Raw genomic sequence first — 12199 nt, forward strand, 5'->3', positions numbered from 1 at the left:
CAGAGAAACGATGCCGTAGGGAGGCCGCTATCATCCTGAGAATAGCTTTAAAGTGAGGCGCGTGCCCTTCACGGTAATAAATATAATATGTATAAAGCATTTTAAAAACACAATAATTTGCAAACAAATATGTTTATTCGAATCTTTAAAAAGTCTATTGGTGTCTACATAGTTACATACTTAAAATTTTGATTAACAAAAGCCCTGAATATTCCCTCGTAAAGAGTTTCAAATTTCGTCTTGTACATTTTACTTTGTATCAAAATGAGTTTCGTTTATTACGGTCGTTTGTTGGACTTCAAATGAAATTTCGGTTTCCGGAAAGATGCACTAAATTGCACTGAATAGTAGCGCAGTTTCGAAAAGTCATAATTTTCAAAGGCGCTCAAAAAGAACTTACGCAATAAAATTTCACAAAAAAAGGTTAGAACCCTCGGATAACATACAAATACCCCTTGACGCTTTTTTGTGGAATTCTATTGCGTTAGTTCTCCTTGAGCATCTTGGAAAGTTTGAAAGTCTCGAGAGTGCAACTATCTCGAGTCCAGTTTTCCGGTCACCGAAATCTCATACATATGTACATATATTCGTTGCATAGCGTTAACGCAATACTTCAACATATCAAGTAATCATCATTATGACAATGCGTCATCCATGCCCTAAGTATAAGTGCTATGTTAGAGATACATATGTACCTACATATTATCTCATATACATACATATATAACTTTACGAATAGACAAAACATTCCACACCAAAAAACATTCTGAATATCAAGTTCAATGATAGATCGAACCAAGTGGATTCTCTCCCTACATAAATAATGAATAATAATTCCTTTTACAACGCAAACCCACCAGCGCACATGTCTCGTGTTACAACCTCTGATTAATGACACGTGCGACCTATGAACACGTGGTATGTACCGAATGTCAGCCGAGACCCGCGTCCGATCCGAATAATAGTAAGTATTACCGAACAAATTTAAAGGGGACGCATTTTCTCCGGCCAAAGTCGCCGGCCAGACCCTTATTTTTCCATATAAATTCTCCAGTGCGGGCACGTGTTTTCAGTGGCGGCACAAAGTGACCCATTTCCATTACGAATTCAGCGACCCTGCGAGCCGCCACCCAGTACACACTACTTCGGTGAATGTCATTGACAAAAAAGTGATGTGTCATACGAGAGTGTCGTTGCCATTCCGGGCACGTACATACATATGTACGTTCCGTTCCTCCTGGAGAGGCTTTGCTCCATATAAATGCGGAAAAGTGAATCAAGTCTATTTTTCCGGCTAATTTAAACTAGTCTGGCGTATGTATGTATGTACATATGTATGTATAAAGCCGAACGGGTAAAGTTTTAAACATGATAACTTCATACAGTACAGTGATTCAATATTTTTTCATAATTTTAACAAAATAGTTTATATCTATTTATCCATTATATATTGACATATGTAAGTGCCACTACAGGCTACCCAAGGTGACACCCATGGTAAAATTTTTGTACATATGTAAATACTAAATACCATAATTAAAGATAATGATTATGCATTCAACGTAAGTTGAAAACACTGCGACAACCCCTGCCACTCAACTCTTTCACTGCGGAAGCCGCTATAGCAGCTCCGTCATATGTAGATGTTCCTCTTCCCAATTCATCGAGCAAAACTAAAGATTTAATCGCAGTGCGCTTCAATATTTCTGTTGTTTCACTCAATTCAAACAAGAACGTGACAGCTACGTTTATATATATATATATATATATATATATATATATATATATATATATATATATATATATATATATATATATATATATATATATATATATATATATATATATATATATATATATATATATATATATATATATATATATATATATATATATATATATATATATATATATATATATATATATATATATATATATATATATATATATATATATATATATATATATATATATATATATATATATATATATATATGTTATATATATATATATATATATATATATATATATATATATATATATATATATATATATATATATATATTTATATATATATATATATATATATATATATATATATATATATATATATATTATTATATATATATATATATATATATATATATATATATATATATATATATATATATATATATATATATATATATATATATATATATATATATATATATATATATATATATATATATATATATATATATATATATATATATATATATATATATATATATATATATATATAATATATATATATATATATATATATATATATATATATATATATATATATATATATATATATATATATATATATATATATATATATATGGGTTATGATTTGGCCAAAGCACTTCAATAGTTGGGACATGAATATCACCAATATATTACTTTATTTAATATATCAGTGAATTGAGAATGTGTGTGAGAAAGTATAAAAGCATGTAATATTAAGTTAATATGAGATGAGAGTGAAAAAAAGTTATATATGTTTAAACTTTTTAGCCTCCGAGTTGTTAAGGGGTAGTAGAAATACGTATTTAGATAACTAGCTGTCATCGCCTCAATCTAACACAAGATCGCAATGTTATTTTGAATGAGTTGATATATGATTAAACTCCTCTAGCTTCATGTCGGAGACATTGACTTATTTAAATGTTAACTAACACCCTTATGTCATTAAGATATCAAAGCGACTTGAAGAGTGGAAGTGGTTCAAAATCAGATCACAATTTTTTGACAGACAGGATTGTGACTAACTAATTAACAGAGTGAAACTAATAAAAACCTTTCAAATTAATTTTTATACGAAAAAACAAATTACAATGCTTAATCATTTTTTCTAGTGAATTTTCATTACAATTTTAAACTCGTCACAATTAAATATGTCTGTTTTTTATCACAAACTCAAGCACACTGATTATATGTATACTGAGCAATGCCCACTATTATATTATAATAATATTAATCAGAAAGATAAATAAAACATGCTTAATTAGAAATTGAAGTCAGACAAATATTCAACAGTCTATTATGTGGACTACATATATAATATTATAATATACAAGGAAATTTACATAATCAGAGTATCTTACTTTAAGAGGCTCCTTCAAAATGAACTTCGGTTCATTTGATCCTACGGGTGGCTTTGTAGGACTTCACCACCTAATACAAGATTCTGTCGGTTACCATAGTCCTCTTTACATAATATGCGCACATTATTATTTGATCTAGGAATATTTCATACCACAAATATTGTACAGTTTATAATATAACAATATACTGACATGAAATTTATATTTGTTTCAGGTGAGTTGTCTTCAAAATGGCCGAACACTTTGATGAGTACACTTTTGTTATTTTAACTGAATAAATTAGAATTAGTTCGTTTATAATCATTATACATACATACTGATAAGCGCGGTAAAATACGCACACACAACATATCCTTACAATGGAACCATCATTTGAATAATATACCGAAACGAAGGGTTAACCGTTAACCATGACCCGTTTCCGTGTCATATATTCTCGCGGAACCAAACACTCATTCCGGAATAATTCACGAAATCTCTCCCCCCCCCTTGACGCGACTCACCCCTGACCCCTTCTCCTGCAGCTTGAAGCTTTAACGATTTTTTCTCGTAAATATATTTCTTTTTTTATGCGAAAAAGCCTGAAAAATGGGTTCGCATCCGCCGAATCCCGTGAAAAATTCACTATGATGAATGAGCCGCTATAAAGACGAGACGCGTTTCGTCAATTTCGAGTAACGAGTGCAATTTCGTGATAATGACTTGTGCGGCGCTAGTATTGATAATAATTATCTGCATGTATTATATATTAAATGTATTAAAAATAATACAGTGTTGAAATCTATTTGGATATTTGGAAGCCATTGTGTATGGCCTCGGTGGCGCAGTAGGCAGCGCGTAAGTCTCATAATCTTAAGGTCGTGAGTTCGATCCTCACCCGGGGCATATTTTTTTTATGTTTTAAATAATTTTTTATTAATTTTTCATACCTTTTTATTATATAATATATATTTAAATCATTTTAATGAATAAATAAACATAAAATTTAAAGTTTATAAAGCTAAAAATATATTCAAGATGTTATATTATATCCAAGACTCAAACCATCCCATAGTATATTATACTTCATTTTATACTAGATTTAGTTACAGCTAAATATTTTCTAGTCATATTATTCTTGGAAAATAAATACTGTTTAAATATATTAATTTTAAAATATTTCTAAGTTGTAGAAGCATTACTCACATTTTCAAACTGTTGCTTGGGCGTAGCCGGGGCGCTCGTTGCTGTTATCTTAGCACTTATTATCACATTATTGTGCGTGTATGTATATATATTTCAAATACTTTCAAATAATTCAATTACGAATGATATTATTACATTGAAACGAGCGTGTGCTATATTAAGCAGTTGCATAATTTATAAACATTGTCGTAATGTAAACCATATTTTTTTTGTTTTCTTTTTGTTATTTACTTTTATTTCATATACCACTTTTTTGAATAAATAAATAATAATCTTGCGATCACATGAAAAAGTTTGAAATTAATTCTTATTTTCAATGACAATCGAATCAAGCCGATGAAATCAAGTGCGGCCTATTTGCCTAAGTCTGGCCCCTTGCATACAATTCCTATATCTAAGATATATTTTTCAACAGATGTCACTTTTTATTTTGCTTTTGCTATTTTTATTCAATGCCTAAATTTAACTTCATCTTTAAGTATGTATCCTCGGTATACTGACAGAAAGCTTCAAGTCAAAAATCTTTGTTTTCAAGAATCAAGAAGTTTGAAGCTCTCTATTTTGTGACCTCTAAATCATTATTCATTATTTGATTTCACAAATCCAATAACAAATTTAAAAAAAAATCTTAACAAATTCAAAACATCCAATTTTTTACTTAACATTTTCAGCCAGCATACCGCCGATATATGTAGTACTTAACTCAAACTCGTATTTCATTTGCCAATTCGACTTTAGAAGCGCTTGAATTCGACAAATCGAAAAATTGTTACGGAAATGGTGTAACGAAAAAATATAGACAGCTCACGGCCCCACTTTCGCCTCAAATCGCCACTCATGCATGTCTCCCATCCCCTCACTCCACCACCGATATGTTTTACTACTTTTACCATCCCAACCCTTTTTTTTAAAGCACATTATATAATATTTTACATATATCATTATCATCATCTACATCCATTCACCATCCACTGCTGGATGAAGCCCCCTTCAACATGCTTCCATTCGTCTGAGTTTTGAGCAACTATCATCCATTTCATCCCACACATTTTTCTAATTTCATCCACCTTTGTGACCTTCCTTGCACCCAATTACACGCTTGTACTATGTATTACAACTGGGTACCATTCAAGCACTTCTTTAATCCATTCTTCCAGCCAATTGACCCACCCATTATCGTTTCGATTTCTTCATACTCACAACTAGCTTCTTCATACTTCTCAGCCACGTATTTCATTTTCTACCGCTCTTCGTCATGCTAAGCATTATTTTCCGAGTGCATTGAACTTATAATATGCTATCCTTTTCACCCCATCTCGACCAATAGCATTTCGTACGTACAATATTCTATTGACTATACGAAATGCTATTGGTTGAAAGACGGTGAAAGAGATAGCATCCTACAGCGGATGGATTACATGTAATGCAGCATGCATGTGTTTAATGACCAAGTTTTGCATCCATAATAATTTATATAACCGTTTAATGTCATCAAAACTTACCTTGACATGTCTTATTTATCACACCCTGCAAATGAGATCATTTATATTATGGACGCTGAAAACTCGCATACATCTACCCTCAGCAAGAGCTGACATTTCCGCGATAGCGAATCCGTCAACGTCTAGGTACGTTTTCCACCGTGAAGTGCACTCAGCCGTGACAGCAGCACGTTCGTTAAAAAATTCAATCGCAATTTATTTCACTTCGTTCCGTTTCGCTCGGTAAATGGTAATTTTAACCCTTTGCGTCCGCCGCTGCAGCCGAGATTAGGCGAGATCGCGCGCGTTTAATATTCGCGTCGGTCGGCGCATATTCGCCCAGAGCGCATCCCCGCATACTAATGATATCTGTTAGAGAGCAGCGGTAGGGACATATGTGGGGTGGGTGGGTGGGTGGGTGGGTGGGTGGTAAGTGGGTGGTGGCTCGGTGCATCCGATGCAACTAACTGCATACATTAACGACCGGTGGCGCAAAACTAATATTGCACCGGACGACGCGACGTGTTGCAATCGGATACCCGTACTGTGAGATAGCATGTTGCTAAACGTGCTCCATCAAAAATAACAAACACTTGTGCACTACTCAATGTGTTTTTAATGCGGTTTCTTATCTACTCAAGCGATAGCTACAATGCATCATCCCAAATCATACCAGTCTGCATTATTGTGTCAAATTTTGTATGACGTATTGCAGTGGCTTCTCGTCTATATAGGCTGCGGCAGAGAAATGTAATATTAATAAAAGTGGCTTTAGGTGTTATATTGTTATCAAATGACATTCTGTCCATAGACAAACCTAAATAATTTTAGCATCAGTCGTATCTGACGCTTGGTGCTCGACGTATGTCCAATAAAAACTTCTTTGTTTGTTTATATTACTCGCAAGATGGGCAAGCATCGGTAAAAATTGCACAATACATTCAAAAACACACAATAAACAACATGGGATACATTTTTATAAGTAAAATTTATCCAATTGTATTCCGTGCGATGTAGCGTATTTATAGAGACGTACCGCGTAAAATTGACAACAATTATTTATACATTACCGATATCTATACCCGATATTTTTCCATAACCGGTTCCTAAATAGCAACCATAGGTTGCAATATGGGAACTGGATATGGAAAATTCGAGAATATCGGGTGTAGATATCGGTAGTGTGGACGTAGCCAATGGGTGAAACTACTGTTAATTCCAAGGATGTTCATAAACTAAATGTACAAGGCAATGGTGGTAAACTTGAAATATGTAAATTCATCTTTGTCAAACAGCAACTTTGATGCTCTTAATACAACCGGCAGAATAGACTAGTAGTCAGCATATCATGCTTTGAACAAAGTGGTCACGGGTTCATATCTCACTGGTTTCTGCTGGCCAGACCTTGGATTTGTGACTCCAGGTTGATTGTCTCCTATCAGAGTTTGAGGATTTTCATTGAAACGGTTCCAACAAATTGGCAACCTTACCCATTTTCTCGAATTTCGCTGAACTGTATAAATTGGTGCAAATTTACAAATTTGACCATAAATGTTTTTGGTTGCTATGTATTTACTGTATTTCACTGAATTGTTTAAAAACATAAAAGAGGTTTGTAAAAATATGCAAATTTACAAATTTGACCATAGATGTACATATGACTCTGTGGATGTGAATTGGTATGTGTTTACTTTGTATACCAGAAAGGCACATTGGGGTTACGAAAAGACAGCTACGCGCAGGATATATTGAGGTTAGGTGTCACATGTCAATTACTTTGACGTTTTATTCAGTGCTACCAACGCGTTTTATCTATAGATAATAATTATATTCTTTGCATATAATATGTGTCTATAGAGTCGTACATATGTATGTATATCAGTATGCATAATATATCTACATAAGTACAGGCCCATCGAACGGGTATTGGAAAAACAATAATTCTGAACCTTTTTTGTGGGGGGGGGCTATGTATTTTAGAATTTTGAAAATAAAATATTCTCCTTTTCGATGTGCAAACAATTGTGAAAGAAAAAGAATGCACTGGGGGAATTCAAAAAAAAAAATTTGAATTCCTTTGTAGATTTGTATTTACCAATACGGGTTTTGCCACAAGACGACACCTATGGTCAAATTTTTTCATATATATATTATATAAATTTATGGTATTATAAATATAAATCTGAAATTATATCCAAATAATTCTGACAAATAAGAATAGGTTGCCAATTTGCTTGGAACCGTTTCAACAATTAAATCAGATAAATTGGCAAACTCTGATAGGAAACGATCGACCTGAAGTCTATACGCTAACCACTTAGAAGAAGATTGCTGCTGGTTAAATATCAAAATCAACACTAAATACTTTTAATAAAAAACATTCATTCGTTCGTTCATTTTTTAATAAAAAAAAACAAGACAAGAGTATACCTATAAACTTGTTATTTGCGTTCTGTGTTTCATTAGTTTTTTTTTTTAATATATTCTTGTTAATTTTCTCCACATTCAAGGCCCTTTATATAGCAAGGGCCCGGGGAATTCGTCCCCCTGTCGTCAGCCCTACATATGTATGTATGTATGTACGTATATACATGTAAGCTATGCGTTCAACAAAGTTAAATTAGTTTCTGTTCTAATTATAAATTCACTGTAACTGTTGCATCGACACTGCGCGAATTGCATTGCAGTGCATCGCATTCATAAATTACACGTACGATTTGAAATTCGAGTAATGCGGCTTCGAAACTATCAATAATTCCCATATGTAATTCGAACACCAACTATGTATGTATTGTTTATTAATAGCTGAATAAACCAGTGAAAATTCCTAGCTCTATTGGGGTTCATATTTGCATGTAATAAATTTAATCCGACGGTTACTAAATTAACTGTAAACATAAATTAAATTTCCTATTATTGCGGTTTCATTATATATAATATATAATGCAATGTCACTACCAGTGCTCATATTGTATTAAATTTTGGAAGCCGATGAAAGCTTAGTATGTAATCTTACAAAATAAAATAGCGGCGCATTCATAAATGAAGTTGAAGTGTTATATTTATCTAGTATACATACATTAGTAGTCTTAAAATTCTATGTATTGTTAAAAATAATTTCGACTGACCCGTTCTATACTTAAATATGCATAGATATGTAAATATGTGATCGGAAACAAACGTCGACTTAACAAGTACTTTAGTATGGTGTCTGTATATGTGACTTGTCAACTTTGTCGATTCGCAAACTGTGTTAAACAAATTTTCCCGGGGACGACCTGACTGACATACAACATTCGGAGGTACTTTTCGTCTATGAATTATTCAAAGGCTACACACCTGTGTCAGAAGTTGACAGGTGTGTAGTCGTCTCCTGTCGTTGTGATGCTTCAGAACTCCTTGACAATTCTTCAACGTGCTAAATAGCGAGTATTATATGTACATATGTACATTTGTATATACATATGTAGATATTTTGTTATTTTCTTCAATCAATGCCTAATTATTTTATAATCAGCCAATATGTAGAGCGGGGATCTTCAACCTCTTTTATACGATTTTTAGTGTGGTGGCTGTTGATTTCAAATGGTGACTTTGGAAAGGAATTAATACACTTATTCAAATAAAATTTTATACATATTATATATAAATATAGAGTAAGGTAATTTATAGGAGCGGGTTACATTTTCCCTATCAGTGAATTTATAATTTTTGACAGTTGAATGATAGCGCGTCGCCCCGCTCATATCCATTCCCACTCTCCTTATGGTCCACAAATTGTAATATCCATCCAAACACATCGTAATATCTTAGCAGCGAACAATTATTTATTTAAGGGTTAGGTTAGGTTAGGTTAAGTTCGAATTGGCCCCATACATTTAAGGTTAGGTTGTTTATTAGATTAGTATTTATTTTTGTCAAATTTTATTTTTGTAACTGGCAACCCATTTGACGTTTGATTTGCCGGGTGAACACCGAATCTGTCGTGCGAGCTATTTTAGAGAGAGGCACTCTTTTTGCAGGGTGAAATGTTTTAGAGGTGGGCATTCGCATATTTATACATATTTTTACATACATATATACAAATATACCAGGAAGGCTTAACTGGTAAACCACAAATGCGCCTTCCTGGTCCACATAATTATTACATAGATACATGTAAATCTAAACAATATCTAACATCTATGGTCAGATATTACAAACATCGTATGAATACGATAAATAACGATGAATAACTTTCATGTAACCATACGATTTTTTTATATTCGATAAACAACCACAGAGACATCTATGGTGAGCAATATGGCGAAACCTAAGATATAACAATAACTAAAGGCTTGCAACAGAAAATTGGGAAGGAAAGAAAGGAAACGCCAATTTTTACAGGAACCGTTTCAATGAAAATCAGAAAAATTGGCAAATTCTGATAAGAAACGATCGACCTCGACAAACCAAGGTCTGGCCAACAACGAGACTTAGCGGGAATCGAACCCGTAACATCAAGTACGAAAATAATTCAACATTCACCACTAGACCACGATGCTGGTTATATGTAATGTTATGATATATTCATGAACAACCGTCTCGTTCTCCGACGAAAGAATCTCTTAGACTGTATTCCTTGGGGGGTGGTGGCCTCATGTTGAGGGCTTTAAGGGTCAAATTCCTTGACCTATAAAGCGGGCTTTAACAATAATGTCGTGATAAATACCTAATTTGTCTGGAATTAGGGCTATTTCGCCGGGTCGATAAATGGTACCATTTTGAAAGACATTATATTTGAATTGGATTATATTTGGTAGAGCTTTGAAACAAATCTCTTTCAGTTAGAAGTTATAATTTGTAGCTCAAATATTGAATTCGCCCCCGAAATTCAATTCAAAACTCACACATGGCTAAACTTGATATGCGACAAGTGCGGTCTGCTAAATTAATTTCGCCAAGTTGCGACGTGTCCTTATATTGTGAGGTCGTTTGATCTAATAAGTCCGTGTCTTTCGCTGTCGCATTTCTCCGACGAAAGGACAACAATCGGATTCCAGAAGCGACAATGAGGTGGCAAGGACCAATGTCGAGTATGGAAGTGCCACTCGATCTCAGGTCGACGGAGCTTCGTTCTTAATTAACAAATAACGTGCGTCGGCTGACGGCGAGTGCCAAAGAAAGTGTTAATAACAAGACCCCGGATCTCACACCCCACCCCCTTAATGAAATCCTTTCATCCGACATAATTGATACTGCTTATCTGGCACAATTACTCGCGGTGACGAGACCCAAACCCCCACCTTCAACCACCCCTCACCTTCGATAATTACTCACTTAATCATCACAGTCCTTTGTCTTTCGTGTCACATTGTCCGTTGTTTTGAGACCGTGTGGGAAAAGATTAAAGTACCCAACGTGTGTGTGTGGCATTGTTTTAATATGAAATTTTAAGATGAATGTGACGTTTGGAAAGCTTATATTTTAATTATTTTCAAATATTCATAAATATATTTCCACTCAGTAAGCGAACGAGTTCGTTGAAAAGCTTTGTTGATACATTGCATGCGATTCGTATGGATTATAACATCATAGTTAAATAATCTGAATTGCGTATTTTATTTTATTTCATTTATTGAAAAATCAACAGACAACAGTATTTTATTTTATTTTATTTTATTGTCACAAATCAATACACACTCGCCATTACAGTTTTGCTCCAATGCGACGGGTGTACGTTAATGAAATACATAAACAATCAGAAATCAGAAATACAGTAATACATACATATACAATCAGAATATATAGAATATAACAATTAATCAGAAATAATAATCATAGTGACATCTATGGATTTCAGATTACTGCGTATAATTAATACAAATTATACACAGGCAGATTTTTGTGACAACAGGATTAAATTTTTAATACCAATTTTCAGGAACCGTTTCAGCAATGATCAGATAAAATTGGCACTCTGATAGAGAAACGATCGATTTGGAGTCACAAAACCCCCAAATCTAACCAGCAGTGGCGAGGACACGAACCTATGGCCTCAGTGATGCTAAATATATACGCTATCACTAAGCCAAACTGCTGGTAGACATGCATAAAAACAAAGAGTAAATATATAATATATATAACATCCGAGTCCAATTACAGATTTTTACGAAGATAAACAAATGAAAAAGATAAATACAAGATAAACAAATGAAAAAGAAAAGAATAAAAGCTATAACATGACTAAATAGCACATTGCATAACTAAACTAAAGTGTTAAAATATTGGAAAAAGGTTATAAAATAGAATAGAAGAAGAAATGGATCAATCGGTCATTGAATTGAAAGGTCGTGGATGCAAATCCAATCTAAAATTTGAAAAAAAAACATTAGATTTCTTCGAATTCAGCGCCGCGCC

The 12199-nt window shown here is 33.2% G+C and overlaps 1 protein-coding gene and 1 non-coding gene across 2 annotated transcripts in view; both read left to right on the forward strand.

Annotated features, from left to right (window-relative positions):
- Nucleotides 1-12199, forward strand: part of LOC143918308 (uncharacterized) — a 237919-nt gene that overhangs the window by 176791 nt on the left and 48929 nt on the right. The window lies entirely within an intron of this gene.
- TRNAM-CAU (transfer RNA methionine (anticodon CAU)) lies at nt 3947-4019 on the forward strand. Its single transcript has one exon. It is a non-coding gene; the product is annotated as a tRNA-Met (tRNA).

Source organism: Arctopsyche grandis, chromosome 10, assembly GCF_051622035.1.
Source record: "Arctopsyche grandis isolate Sample6627 chromosome 10, ASM5162203v2, whole genome shotgun sequence".
Taxonomy (NCBI): domain Eukaryota; kingdom Metazoa; phylum Arthropoda; class Insecta; order Trichoptera; family Hydropsychidae; genus Arctopsyche; species Arctopsyche grandis.